Here is a 15673-nt window from a genome sequence, read left to right as displayed (position 1 = left end):
AAGTTATGACCAACCTAGATAGCATATTAAAAAGCAGAGACATTACTTTGCCAACAAAGGTCTGTCTAGTCAAGGCTATTGTTTTTCCAGAGGTCATGTATGGATGTGAGAGTTGGATTGTGAAGAAAGCTGAGCACCGAAAAATTGATGCTTTTGAACTGTGGTGTTGGAGAAGACTCTTGAGAGTCCCTTGGACTGCAAGGAGATCCAGCCAGTCCATCCTAAAGGAGATCAGTCCTGGGTGTTCATTGCAAGTACTGATGCTGAAGCTGAAACTCCAATACTTTGACCACCTGATGCAAAGTGTTGGCTCATGGGAAAAGACCCTGATGCTGGGAGGGATTGGGGGCAGGAGGAGAAAGGGACGACAGAGAATGAGATGGTTGGATGGCATCACCGACTCGATGGACATGAGTTTGAGTAAACTCCGGGAGTTGGTGATGGACAGGGAGGCCTGGAGTGCTGCGATTCATGGGGTCGCAAAGAGACACGACTGAGAGACTGAACTGAACTGAGGCATGTGGGTTCTTAATTCCCCGACCAGGGATTGAAATTGAGTCCCTTGTATTGTAAGGCAGGTTCTTAAGCACTGGACCACCAGGGAAGTTCCCAATTAGTTTATAATTTTTATCTTTTATCCCCTCTCTATTGTAAAACAACTCGAATTGAACCATGGATGTATAATTTAGGGATCCATTAATGGATCACTTTGAATCTTGGGAGTACTATGACCAAGCTGTATTACAAAGTAAAATCATCTTTTTATATTTCATTGGCTTATAACTAAAAGTAGTTCAGTTCTGGAGAATGCACCTCAAGGGGCTGCATGCAGGAAATGAATTTGAGTTTCCCATAGCCAGCACACTTACACACAAGACAAATACAAACATACACACAAAGAACAAAATCGCATTCTTGCAGGACAAAAACCAAAGGGTGAAGTCCAACAGTTTTTTCCTAAATTTTTCCACACGAAGATTCCTCTCTTTTTAACAACACAACAGACAAGCAGGAAGACAAGGAATCATGACCTCGTGTGTAATGGTAATTCACCTGGCAAATGTAAAACCAAAAATAAATTTACTTATTTGAGTTTTAAAAAGCTTCTTTTCTTCCACCCTTCCCCAGGCCTTTGGTTTGAAATTCTATTAACTAACCCAAGACAGAAGTCTCAAGCAAAGTGGGCTGTTTTTATATTTCTAGTATATGATATGAGTTAACTTCAAACTTTCTCCTAGGAATGTGTTTGTTCTTTTAGAGCCAGAATTCTGAAAAAAAGTATTTTATCAAGTCAGCTTTCTCTAACTTCATATGTAGGAACAAAAAACCAATTTGGGTATTTCAAAATAGTTTCATCTTAAGCAATTTTCTCTGGAGTCTGAAGAGAGTGTTAAGTCATCTTTTTCGTTAGTCATAGGTTCATAGTAAAAGTGAATGTGAAGCAAACCTGGGTCTGCTGGCCCATGACCAGTAAAGCCAATATATTGACACTGGGTGTGGTGAAGGAAAGTACAACATTAATTTCAAGTGGCAAGCAACGAGTACAGTGCAACTAGTGTTTAAAAGGCCTGAACTTCTTGAAGGCTTTTAGGGAAAGATTTTTTAAAGACAGCGTGAGGGAGAGGTTAATGGGGCATGTGATCAGCTCATGAACATTCTTCTGATTGCTTGATGGTGAGGTAATTTGGAGTCAACATCATCAACCTTCTGGGGTTAACATGCTGGTGGGCAACATAGGGTTAAATTCTTCTACCTGGTGAGGTGTTCACTATCTGCAAAATAGCTCGTAGGACTTGGTTCAGAACAGTATCTGTAACCCTTGTTCAGTTCAGTTTGGTTGCTCAGTTGTGTCTGACTCTTTGCAACCCCATGGAGAGTAGCACACCAGGCTTCCCTGTGCATCGCCAGCTCCCAGAGCTTACTCAAACTCATGTCCATCGAATCAGTGATGCCATCCATCCATCTCATCCTCTGTCGTTCCCTTCTTCTCTTGCCTTCAGTCTTTCCCAGAATCAGGGTCTTTTCCAGTGAGTCAGTTCTTCATATCAGGTGGCCAAAGTATTGCAGTTTCAGCTTCAGCATCAGTCTTTCCAGTGAATATTCAGGACTGATTTCCTTAGGATTGACTGATTTGATCTCCTTGCGGTCCAAGGAAGTCTTCTCCAACACCACAGTTCAAGAGCATCAATTCTTCGGTGCTCAGTTTTCTTTATAGTCCAACTCTCACATCCATACATGACTACTGGAAAAAACATAGCTTTGACTAGACGGACCTTTGTTGGCAAAGTAATGTCTCTGCTTTTTAATATTCTGTCTAGGTTGGTCATAATTTTTCTTCCAAGGAGCAAGCGTCTTTTAATTTCAAGGCTGCAGTCACCATCTGCAGTGATTTTGGAGCCCCCCAAAATAAAGTCTGTCACTCTTTCCATTATTTCCCCATCTATTTGCTGTGAAGTGATGAGACCAGATGCCATGATCTTAGTTTTCTGACTGTTGAGTTTTAAGCTTACTTTTTCACTTTCCTAGTGAAAGGTTGTTGCTGAACGATAAGACGCGGGATTCTTGGCCTCCGGAGGAGATGGATTCAATCCCGGGCCAGAGATTGCTCAGAGCTTTTGTGTAATAAAGTTTTATTAAAGTATAAAGGAGAGAGAGAAAGCTTCTGACATGGGCATCAGAAGGGGGCAAAAGAGTACTCCCCTCCTAGTCTTTAGCTGTATGTTATATAGTCACTCACAGTCTGTTAATGAAAAGAAAGGAATGTCATAAAATTTAGAATGGCACCAGATAATTCATCCCTGGCCATAAAACGATTGACTTGAATCTTGTAGAAGGGCAGAATACCAACAAATAGTTCTGTTTACATAGATTAGGGGAACAATACCTGAGTAAGTAAGTTAGGCGGTTTGGCGGAACCAACTTGAAGATAGAGTCTGGGGTACATTAACATAGCTTAAGACAACATTTCCATAAGAAAAAGAAATGTATTGGTTAACTCAAGGTTTGAGAGTAGTTAGCTTTAGGTGAAACCAGGTGTCATGGCAACACAGCATTTTAAGAGAAACCTCCTTTTAAATTTGTATAGAGAAGGAAAAACCTATCGCTGGTTTGTTTCCTCCTGCTGCTTTAGAGAGATAAAATGTCTGGCACGTGCAGCCTCTTTCCTCCGTTCGGAGACCCCTGGCCTTCCTGTCTGTTACCCTCTCACTAGTTCAGTTTCATCAAGAGGTTCTTTAGTTCTTTGCTTTTTGCCATAAGGGTGGTGTCATCTGCATATCTGAGGTTATTGATATTTCTCCCAGCAATCTTGATTTCATCTTGTGCTTCATGCAGCCCAGCATTTGGCATGATATACTCTGCATATAAGTTAAATAAGCAGGGTGACAGTATACAGCCTTGACGTATTCCTTTCCCAATTTGGAATCAGTCTGTTGTTCCATGTCCAGTTCTAACTGTTGCTTCTTGACCTGTATACAGATTTCTCAGGAGGCAGGTCAGGTGGTCTGGTATTCCCATCTCTTGAAGAATCTGTCACAGTTTGCTGTGATCTACACAGTCAAAGGCTTTGGCATAGTCAATAAAGCAGAAATGGATGTTTTCCTGGAACTCTCTTGCTTTTTCAATGACCCAGCAGATGTTGGCAATTTGATCTCCGGTTCCTCTGCCTTTTCTAAATTCAGCTTGAACATCTGGAAGTTCACGGTTCACATATTGCTGAAGCCTGGCTTGGAGAATTTTGAGCATTACTTTACTAGTATGTGAGATGAGTGCAATTGTGTGGTAGTGTTGTACCCGGATTGCGGAATTCCCCCAAACACGACAGGAGCCGCGGATCAATGCAAAAGCAGTGAGGAACTTTATTACAAGTTCGAGCAGGGACTCTCTTTACACAATGGTGAAGGAGCCCCGAGTGAAAGCGGCGAGTCTTTTTTATACTGTCTAGCAGGGACGGCAGGAAGGGAAACTGGGGGATTGGCTAGTTTTTACCGTACAGCCGGGGAAGCGGGAAGTCTTGGTGGGATGGGGGTGGGGTGAGGGACTTCTCCCACCCTTCTAGAATGCCTAGGGGTGGAGGGTAACTCGTCTCCTTCTGATTGGTTGGTTTGACGAAGTTTTTTTTTCTCTTCTTCTCGGGAGGGGTTCTCGCTCAGAATTGTAATGCTATCTAAAATGGAGTTGTTTTACATTTTTCTTTAAGTAGTTTAAACATTCTTTGGCATTGCCTTTCTTTGGGATTGAGATGAAAACTGGCCTTTTCCAGTCCTGTGGTCACCAATGAGTTTTCCAAACTTGCTGGCATATTGAGTGCCACACTTTCACAGCATCATCTTTTAGGATTTGACATAGCTCCACTGGAATTCCATCACCTTCATTAGCTTTGTTTGTAGCGATGCTGCCTAAGGCCCACTTGACTTTGCATTCCAGGATGTACTGGCTCTATGTGAGTGATCACACCATCATGGTTATCTGGGTTATCAAGATATTTTTTGTATAGTTCTTCTGTGTATTCTTACCATCGCTTCTTAATATCTTCTGCTTTTGTTAGGTCCATACTGTTTCTGTCTTTTATTGTGCCCATCTTTGCATGAAATGTTCCCTTGGTATCTCTAATTTTCCTGGAGAGATCTCTAGTCTTTCCCATTCTATTGTTTTCCTCTATTTCTTTACACTGATCACTTAGGTAGGCTTTCTTATGTCTCCTTGCTAGTTTTTGGAACTCTGCATTCAAATGGGTACATCTTTCCTTTTCTCCGTTACCTTTCACATCTCTTCTTTTCTCAGCTATTTGTAAGGCCTCCTCACATACCCATTTTGTCTTTTTGTATTTCCTTTCCATGGGGATGGTCTTAATCACTGCCTCCTGTACAATGTCACGAACCTCCACCCATAGTTCTTCAGGTACTCTATCAGGTCTAATCCCTTGAATCTATTTGTCACTTCCACTGCATAATAGTAAGGGATTTTACTTAGGTTATACCTGAATGGTCTAGTGGTTTTCCCTACTTTCCTCAATTTAAGTCTCAATTTGGCAAAAGGGAGTTCAGGATCTGAGCCACAGTCAGCTCCCAGTCTTGTTTGTGCTGACTGTATAGAGCTTCTCCATCTTTGGCTGCAAAGAATATAATCAGTCTGATTTCAGTATTGACCATCTAGTGATGTCCATATGTAGAGTCTTCTCTTGTGTTGTTGGAAGAGGGTGTTTGCTATGATGAATGCATTCTCTTGGCAAAACTCTGTTAACCTTTGCCCTGCTTAATTTTATACTCCAAGGCCAAATTTGCTTGTAACTCCAGGTATCTCTTGACTTCCTACCTTTGCACTGAGAAGGACCTAAAAGTCCTTTACTTTGTCTAGTGGATAAACCATTATTTTTTCTTGTTTGTTTTCCTTTCTGCATTGTCTTACTTTTCTGATTAAATTGTCTTACTTTTCTGGGAAGGCCTGAGACTAAATTTTTTCTGCAAACAAGAGGCAGGTGAAGAACATGGTAGTGGGACTATCCAGGGAGGTCCCATAAGGTCTACTTGGTTACAGTCCAGTATAAAAACTGGAAGAGAGAAAAGGAACAAAGAAATCCACTGGCTTATTTAAAAGAGGGCAAAGGAGAGATGGTATGAAAAAAGAAGAGACTGAAAAAGTTAATCCTTCACAAGGACATGTGAAGGAACATGCGTGCTGTGAATGAGAAGACAATGAAGAGTTCTGAAGAGGCTGTTACATCCCATGTACAGTGTGGTGCTGAGTATCCACAGAAAAATGTCTTGATCCAGGAATACCAATGAAGGCAATGATTCTGTATCCTGGAGACCAGAAGATGGGGACTAAGGTAAGCAGGGTCAAGAAAATATTTAAAAGAAGAACTTAAAGGACTTGGTAAAAAATTGGACATGGCAGTCTGGGGAGATGGAGGAAGTAGTTTTCTTACTTGGGTGAAATGTTTCCAGAAGCTCATTCTTTAAAACCTCTGCTACCACTGTTATTCCACTCGTATGACTTCAATTTCCACTTATACAACTTGCTCAGATCTTTTAATAAATCATCATATTTTACAAAGGTGATAAACACATGAAAAGACAAATTTAGGAGAGAAGAAATGGATTTGTTTGGGGACATGTTGAGATTGACATGTCTATGTTTAATCTCAACTACTAGTCTTGTTCAAACTATTATTTCTCACCCACCACCTTGCTATATCTTCACATCCATTCCTCCAAATGTTTTCTTCATATAGAAGTCAGCCTGATGTTTATAAAAGGAATTCCAAATATATTCCTCTGGGGACTTTCTTGCTGGTTCAGTAGTTAAAAATCCACCTTGCAATGTAAGGGATGCCGGTTTGATCTCTTGTCAAGGAACTAAGATCCCGCATGCTGTGGGACAACTCAGCCCGTGCATCACAACTACTGAAACCATGCACCACATCCAGAGTCCCTGTGCCACAGCGAAGGTTCCCACATGCTGCAACTAAGACCCGACGCAGCCAAATAAATACAAACTTAAAAAATATATTCCTCCGTTTCACCTAATGTGATGGCTTTTGCTTGCTCTAAAGACAATAGTCCTTAGCATAGTCCAGTTGTCTGCATGATCTTACCTCTGTCTTTTCCAGCTCTTCTTAGTCCCCTCCTCTCTGAATGTGCTAACCCTCTTTTCCTATGTGACACGCATTGCAGGACCTTTGAGCACGTTAATTTTCTCTATCCCTGAAAAGGTTATCTATCCTTTCATAAGTTTATGCTTCATATTGCAGCCCAAGAAACTTCCTCAGAGAAGTGTTCCCTGATCCCAATGTGACCTCTGAATAAGGTTCCTTTGATTGTAAACTCTCCTTGGATCCTTTATGTATTCTCTTTATCATTTACAATAATTTGCAATTATTTTTGTAATTACTTGTGTGTATTTGTGATTATTTTGTTAGTAATTATCTTCCTCACTAGACTATAAGCACTATGAGTTATACCCATAACTATTAATAGCATATTGCTTGGCACAGAGTGAGGGCTCAGTGAGTGGCAAAACGATATCATCAAAACTTAATACTCATATGATGAGTTAAAATATCTTGCTTTAATTTACTTTTTTGTGAGAATAAACAACTGTTTATTGACTAGTTCTTATTTATCTTCTTTGAAATACCTGTTCATGTACATTGCCTATTTTTCCATTAGTATCCCTGTGTTTTTATTATTGATTTGCAGCGGTTCTTGGGGTTCCCCCAGGCAGTGCTAGGGGTAAATGATCCACTTGCCAATGCAGGAGACACAAAGATGCAGGTTCAATCCCTGGGTCCAGCAGATCTCTTGGAACAGGAAGTGGCAACCCACTCCAATGTTCTGCTATTCCATAGCAGAGGAGCCTGGTGGGCTACAGTCCATGGATCCAAAAAGAGGCAGACATGACTGAGCACACACATAGGAGTTCTTAGGTGGTTGGATTTTGTAACTTTCATATGTATGTTTCAGATACAGCATATTCGCACAAATCACTACTTGTATTTTCCCTTTGGGGTTTCGTGTGTGTGTGTGTGTGTGTGTGTGTACACACATGCATGCTGTACTTTGAAATCTTTGTGTATTCAGATTTATCAGTCTTTCCTCTTCTGAATTCCCTTTGAATTCCTCTCATTTAGAAAGTGTTTCGCACACCAAATTTTAAAATATACCCTACATTCTTCTAATACTAAATCCCCTTATATCTGAGTCTCTTTCCTCTGTTTTGTCCTACTGATATATTCATCTATTCTTATACATATCATACTGTTTTAATTACTATAGCTTTTTGGGAGTGCATGTCCCCTCTTACTCTCTTTCCTGATTTTTCTTTTTTCTTTTTTTCCCCCATTTATTTTTAATAGTTGGAGGCTAATTAATTTACATCATTGCAGTGGTTTTTGTCATACATTGACATGATTCAGCCATGGATTTACATGTATTCCCCATCCCGATCCCCCCTCCCACCTCCCTCTCCACCCGATCCCTCTGGGTCTTCCCAGTGCACCAGGCCCAAGCACTTGTCTCATGCATCCAACCTGGGCTGGTGATCCATTTCACCCTTGATAATATACATGTTTCGATGCTGTTCTCTAGAAACATCCCACCCTCGCCTTCTCCCACAGAGTCCAAAAGTCTGTTCTGTACATCTGTGACTCTTTTTCTGTTTTGCATATAGGGTTATGTTACCATCTTTCTAAATTCCATATATATGCGTTAGTATACTGTAATGGTCTTTATCTTTCTGGCTTACTTCACTCTGTATAATGGGCTCCAGTTTCATCCATCTCATTAGAACTGATTCAGATGAATTCTTAATGGCTGAGTAATATTCCATGGTGTATATGTACCACAGCTTCCTTATCCATTCGTCTGTGGATGGACATCTAGGTTGCTTCCATGTCTTGGCTATTATAACTGTGCTGTGATGAACATTGGGGTGCACGTGTCTCTTTCAGATCTGGTTTCCTCGGTGTGTATGCCCAGAAGTGGGATTGCTAGGGTTATATGGCAGTTCTATTTCCAGTTTTTAAGAAATCTCCATAGTGGTTGTACTAGTTTGCATTCCCACCAACAGTGTAAGAGGGTTTCCTTTTCTCCACACCCTCTTCAGCATTTATTGCTTGTAGACTTTTAGATAGCAGCCATCCTGATTGGCGTGTAATGGTACCTCATTGTGGTTTTGATTTGCATTTCTCTGATAATGAGTGAATTCCTGATTTTTCTAGGTTAGTTTTATGAGTTTGTATCTCTGGATAAACTTTAGAATAATCTGGCCTAATTCTCTATACAAATTCACTAGGAACTCAGTTGTGACTATTCAATTTGAAGAGAGAAAAAAGTGTATTCCTTGTAGGGGAACAATTAAATAACATGGATTTCTCATCTGAAACATGGATTTCTCCTCTGAAACCACAGAGACCAGAAGGAGATGGCACAGTAATTTTCAAGTGCTGAAAATATAAACAAACAAACAAAAAAACCCCCCAAACTGTAAACTCCTAATTCTGCATCTAGCAAAAATTCTCTTTAGAAATGAAGGGGAAATAAAGACCTCTAGATAATGAAGACCTCCAGAGGAAGAAAATGAAGAATTTGTCACCAGAAGGCCTAACTATAAAGACCAGCTAGAAGAAGTTATATGATTATAAAGGAACTGGTAACAAGAAGAGTGTTAGAGCCTCAAAAGAAAAAACAACAGTGAAATGGGTAGAAGTAAGGGTAAACGTAATGGACGATTCTCATGAGTTTTTAAAATCACATTTGATGGTTGAAACAAAAGGTTACACCACCAACTGATGTGGAAATCCAATGTATGTTGAGGAAACCCTTAAGGCAGTTATATTAGTGAGTGGGGAGGGAAGTACGGTTTTTTGCACTTCACTCAAATGGGAAAATGTAAAAAAATAGTAGACAATGTTAAATAGGGTGTGTAATATCTAATGAAAGCACTTTAAAAAAAAAGCTGTAGAGAGACACTCAAAAATACTTTCAATAATTAAGAATAGAATTCTAAAGGATGTTCAAGTAACCCACAGAAAAGCAAGAAAATTGGGCCAAATAATGCTGAAACTATTGCTCAATTGCACTCATCTCCCACGCTATTAAAGTAATGCTCAAAATTCTCTAAGTCAAGCTTTAGCAATATGTGAACCGTGAACTTCCAGATGTTCAAGCTGGTTTTAGAAAAGGCAGAGGAACCAGAGATCAAATTGCCAACATCTGCTGGATCATTAAAAAAGCAAGAGAGTTCCAGAAAAACATCTATTTCTGCTTTATTGACTATGCCAAAGCCTTTGACTGTGTGGATCACAATAAACTGTGGAAAATTCTGAAAGAGATGGGCATACCAGACCACCTGACCTGCCTCTTGAGAAACCTGTATGCAGGTCAGGAAGCAACAGTTAGAACTGGACATGGAACAACAGACTGGTTCCAAATAGGAAAAGGAGTACATCAAGGCTGTGTATTGTCATCCTGCTTATTTAACTCATATGCAGAGTACATCATGAGAAACGCTGGGCTGGAAGAAGCACAAGCTGCAATCAAGATTGAAATATTGAAATATCAATATTGATATTGAAATATCAATAACCTCAGATATGCAGATGACACCATCCTTCTGGCAGAAAGTGAAGAGGAACTAAAAAGCCTCTTAATGGAAATGAAAGAGTAGAGTGAAAAAGTTGGCTTAAAACTCAACATTCAGAAAACTAAGATCATGGCATCTGGTCCCATCACTTCATGGGAAATAGATGGGGAAACAGTAGAAACAGTGTCAGACTTTATTTGGGGGGGCTCCAAAATCACTGCAGATGGTGATTGCAGCCATGAAATTAAAAGACACTTACTCCTTGGAATGAAAGTTATGACCAACCTAAACAGCATATTGAGAAGCAGAGACATTACTTTGCCAACAAAGGTGCATCTGGTCAAGGCTATGGTTTTTCCAGTGGTCATGTATGGATGTGAGAGTTGGACTGTGAAGAAAGCTGAGCGCTGAAAAATTGATGCTTTTGAACTGTGGTGTTGGAGAAGACTCTTGAGAGTCACTTGGCCTGCAAGGATATCCAACCAGTCCATCCTAAAGGAGATCAGTCCTGGGTGTTCATTGGAAGGACTGATGCTGAAGCTGAAACTCCAATACTTTGGCCACCTGATGCGAAGAGTTGACTCATTGGAAAAGACCCTGATGCTGTGAAGGATTGGGGGCAGGAGGAGAAGGAGACCACGGAGGATGAGATGGCTGGATGGCCTCACCGACTCGATGGACATGACTTTGAGTGAACTCCGGGAGTTGGTCATGGACAGGGGAGGCCTGGCATGCTGTGATTCATGGGTTTGCAATGAGTCGGACACGAATGAGCAACTGAACTGAACTGAACTGAACATTACATAAAGTACTGGAAAGCCAGCCTACCCAAACTTCTTGGGTAATCTATGAAGCAGGGGCTTCCCTTGTGGTTCAGTGGTAAAGACTCCACCTGCCAATGAATGAGGTTTGAACCCTGATCTCACATGCTGTGGAGCAACTAAGCCCATGCACCACAACTACTGAACCCATGCTTAAGAAAAATAACTCTGAGCCTATGAGCTGAGGCTACTGAAGCCCACATGCCTAGAGCCCATTCACCACACGAGAGGCCACTTTAATAAGAAGCCTACACACCATAACTAGAGTAGCCCCTGCTTGCCACAACTAGAGAAAGCCCACGCAGCATTGAAGACCTGGCACAGCTAAAAATAAAGCAAATGAAATTATTAAAAAAAATTTTTTAATCCTATAAAGCAGTGTGTGGAAATGTGAGTCCTATGGTATCTTCTGTAGTGAGTTGCTAATCCTTCACAGGGTGTCGCCTAGTTTCTGGAAAGCATGTGGTGCATTGGATCTTCAAGATACTGGCTACTTCCTGTACAACCTGCTTGACTGGCATGATTTCACTGCTGTGGTGGGGCATGCTGATGTTCTGTGCATGTTCAGATAGTCTGGATCTCTTCAGGCTATATTAGGACAATCCTGGAGTAAAGCTGAATTTTTTTCTGTTCCATGATGATGAAAAAATTTTCTTTTTCCTGAGAAGGATACAAAAAATGCATTTGTGAAATAAAAGGCTGAATATTGTGTATCTAAGGGCATGAAAATCCGCTTTAGAAACAATGCCATTTGTGCAAGTTGGATCACTACTTGACTGGGCTTGTGTCTAGTCTATAGTCATTCTCTAGGCTACCTTCGGCTTCTACACCATCTATGCTACCTAATTAAACAGGATTATGATAGGAATAGTCACCTTGCCAGTCTTTAAGAACACACTAATCTCTGCCACCCTCCCTGCTGAGCCCCTACCTGGAATGCAATATATATATATATATTTTTTCATTCACTATCTTATCTGGGGAGTAAGTTTCAGAGCCATCCATCTGGCCTCCTCACCATGGTGGCCCTTAACAAAAGACCAGGGAACCAATGCAGGGGTTACTCTAATGGCCAAGAATGTCAATCCTTTCCAACAGCAGTCTCTCCCACCAGGGCTGATTTGGCCACTACTGAACGTCTAAAATAAGAGACGAAGACTGAGTCCCCAATATAGCATCATTACTAGGAGAGACCAACTAGCACTTGACTATTTGGGCCCTCAAAAGGCCAGTGTTTGTCCTCACAGGAAAATCTCATATTCCAGGCATGTATTTTCTTTCCTGCCCCCAGGGCCTCAGCTAGCACCACTATCCAAAGGCTTACAAAATGTCTGGTCAGCCAGTATGCTATCCCACATACACTGCATCAGACCAGAGGACCCACTTTGCATTAAAGGATGTGCAAGACTATGCCCAGCACAAAAGGACCCACTGCATGTACCAGTAGCTGCTTCTGCAACAGAGCTTTGGAACAGCCTAGTGAAAGCACAGTTGAAGCCCCAGCTTGGAAGCAATATTCTGCCAGGACAGGGTGCTGCCCTTCAGAGTGCAGTCTATGAAATGGACAAAAGCCAGTGCTGTGTTCTCAAAGTAGAAGAACCCAGCAATGAGGGTGGGCCTCACCAACCACCACTACCAAAGACCCTCCAGGGGCACTGTGCTTCCTGGACACTCCACTCCAGGCTGCAGCGTTAAGAGGTCTTGAACTCCACAGGAGACATACATTTCACCAGGGACAGAGTGTTTTCCACTTAATTAATAAAGATAGACTTGACTTGAGGATTGTGCTCCTTGTAACCAGGGACCAGCAGGAAAGAGGAGCTGTTGTTTCTGCAGGGTGTCTGATACACCATGGGGAGAATGGGCTGCCATCATACATGGGGCAGGGAATCTGAGTTGATGCGGTAACCCACCGAGATTCTTCTTGGAGTTTTCTTTCCCACTTGTGATGGTAACTGGAGAAACATCACAGCTTGGGTGTGAGAAGATATTGGTGGCCAGGGCCCAGAGCCCTTAGGAATGAGGATCTGGCTCATGTTCATGTCAGTAAGGGTGGTAGCTGTGAGAATCTGGAATGCATAACAGGTGAGAGCAAACAGTTGCAACAGGAGGTCTGTAGTTCATCCTGATTTTCCTCTTCTTCGTCTCTCTGTAGACAAACCCAACCTTGGAAGGAATGCTCTGTGCAGTCGTGGAGCTGAACCACCCAGATCCCTCTTCCAGGAACCTGCTGCCCAGTGGCTGGGACTTCCTCCACTCACCAGCTTGTCCAGAGTTGGTCTCAGGGGAAAAGGGCTGCTTCACCTGAGCTCATGCTCTCTCCAGGGCAGCCTGCCTCTGCTGACTGACAACCCAGGGTTGTAAGGGCCTGGATGTCATGGCCAAATATGAGACACTTTTACAAGTGATTCTCTTCAGAGCCCCTGCTGGTTTGGCCAAGGTCTCCACAACCTACAGTGCAGTTATGATTTTTCCTTTGACCAATCCATTCCTTTCTCTTCTCCATTACTTCATGTTGATTCTCAATAAACATATTACACACCAAACTTCATCTCAGTATCTGCTTCCAGAGGCCCCAACTTATGACACAGCCTGACCTTGCTGTCAGTGAGGAGCAGCACTTGGGTTGCAATAATGAACACAACTTGAACCAGCTGAAACAAACATGGGGATTTATTATAAGGATATGTGGGATATCTCACAGAAAAGTCCAATAATCAAGGCAAGAAAATGGCAGAGATGAACCCAGACTTCAAGACAAGAATCAGATCCTGGAACCCAGCCGGGATGCTCATGACTTGGCTTCTGTGGTGGCTTCACACTTCTCTTATTGCAGCTATGCCTCCTCATGTGGTAGAAAACACAGCCACTGACACCACTCACACTTATGAACCAAAGCTTTGGTTGTTAAAATTATATAGACAAACAAGAGACTCCTAGCTTTCCAGAAGCTTCCTAATGGGAAAGATAAAACATGCAATGATTTTATCACCACTGACAAATACACGTACAAGTTCACATAGGTTGAATAGGTATTAACAAGGAACAAGGGCATTTCAGTGGCAGTAGATCAACAAAAAAGCACACATACATAAAAGCATAAAATGAGAGACTGTGGAACTCTCAAGTAGTTTAAGGAAGCAAAAACAAAACAAAACCAAAACTGTAAGAGGAAAGATAAAGTATTCAGAAATTATGAACAAGTATGGTTTTGTATAAAAGTCCTGATATACCACGAGGATATTACACCTTAAGTCCACAATGTGTGTGTGTGTGTGCGTGCGTGCGTGCATGTGTGTGTGCTCAGTCATTTCCAACTCTTTGCAACCTCATGGACTGTAGCCCACCAGGCTCCTCTGTCCATGGGACTTGCCAGGTAAGAATACTGGAATGGGTTGCCATTCCTTCTCCAGGTGGATCTTCCTGATCCAGGGACCAAAGCCATGTCTCCTGTGTCTCCTGTATTGCCAAATCTACAATTAGCCACACGATATTTCAATACAAGAGTGTATAATCAGAATTGCATCTTAAAATAACTAGTATATATAAGTGCAAAAAATGGACTGAAAGGATGAAAAGGGCAAAAAATATGCATACAGCTGCAAAAGTAATGACTGAGTTAGTTAACTGGCATGCAGGCCAGCACTAGGTGCTCAGCATCTGAAAGCTTGTTGGTATCATGTTTGTAGACTGACAAACTCAATGAAATTGACAATCTGGGTACATACTGGAGTAAATGACCAAATGACTGAGATCTCAGGTGTAGGGTCCAAATGTCTATGGATGTATACTTCGCTATGTAATACAGATATTGGTAGATATGTCTGGTATTCTTTGGGTTCATTTCATCTCAGGGTTCAACATGTGATCAAAATGTCACATGCAATCAAAATATCAGGAACATATAGAACCATACAGATAATGGTGTCTGAAAATATCAAAGCCCACAAAGCTGAACACAAGGCAATCCTGGTACAGGTCTCAGAATTTATAGACAGGACCTCCAGAAGATCCAGTACTTAGTGTAAGGAATAGAATAGAAAGTGTGCTCTGCAGGATTGCTTCCACACCAATGGAGGAACCTGGGTGGTGAAAGAGGAAGGGAAAGGAGATGCTCCTCCTCAAGTATTCCATCTAAATGTCATTTATTGAGCTTCACAAAACTATAAATCCAGCCTAACTTTAAAATTGGCTTTCTTCTTGATGCAGCATTTGTAGTAGGAATCAGTGAGGGGAAATATATTTTTGTGGTTTACCAAGGTGACTTAAAAATGTGACACTAAGAATCTCTAATTTCAGAATCAGAGGTCTCCTGTGACCCTTCAGAAGACGGAATGCCAGGTGAGTTCTACACCACACACCTGGGATGTGGAACATCAGGTATTTTGATAAACAAAACCCCTGCTGCCAGCATCAGCCCTGACACAGGATGATTGACATCAGATCCTTAGGAAACATATTTGCCCTTGGGATTCAATCAAAAGGCCAGTGAAGTTTCATCATCTCATAAAGGAAGTTCTAAGATTAACTGCTTAGTAGTTCAAAAATAATCTAGAACAGGAGTGAGCAAAACTAGGAAGTTTTTAGACAACAGACTCCTCAGCCCAATCCAAGACCCAACAAGTCAATCACTGGGCTGAGGAAAGAGACCCAGGATAGATGGAAAAGAAAAAAATGGGGGTGGGGGGGGACCAACAACCCACAAAGTAAAACATCACACTGTAACTACTTGTTCCTTTACAAAGGTCTGTTTCACCAACCTGGTAAAA

The sequence above is a fragment of the Odocoileus virginianus genome, chromosome 12, assembly GCF_023699985.2.
Source record: "Odocoileus virginianus isolate 20LAN1187 ecotype Illinois chromosome 12, Ovbor_1.2, whole genome shotgun sequence".
Taxonomy (NCBI): Eukaryota; Metazoa; Chordata; class Mammalia; order Artiodactyla; family Cervidae; genus Odocoileus; species Odocoileus virginianus.
This window is presented reverse-complemented; position numbering follows the sequence as displayed.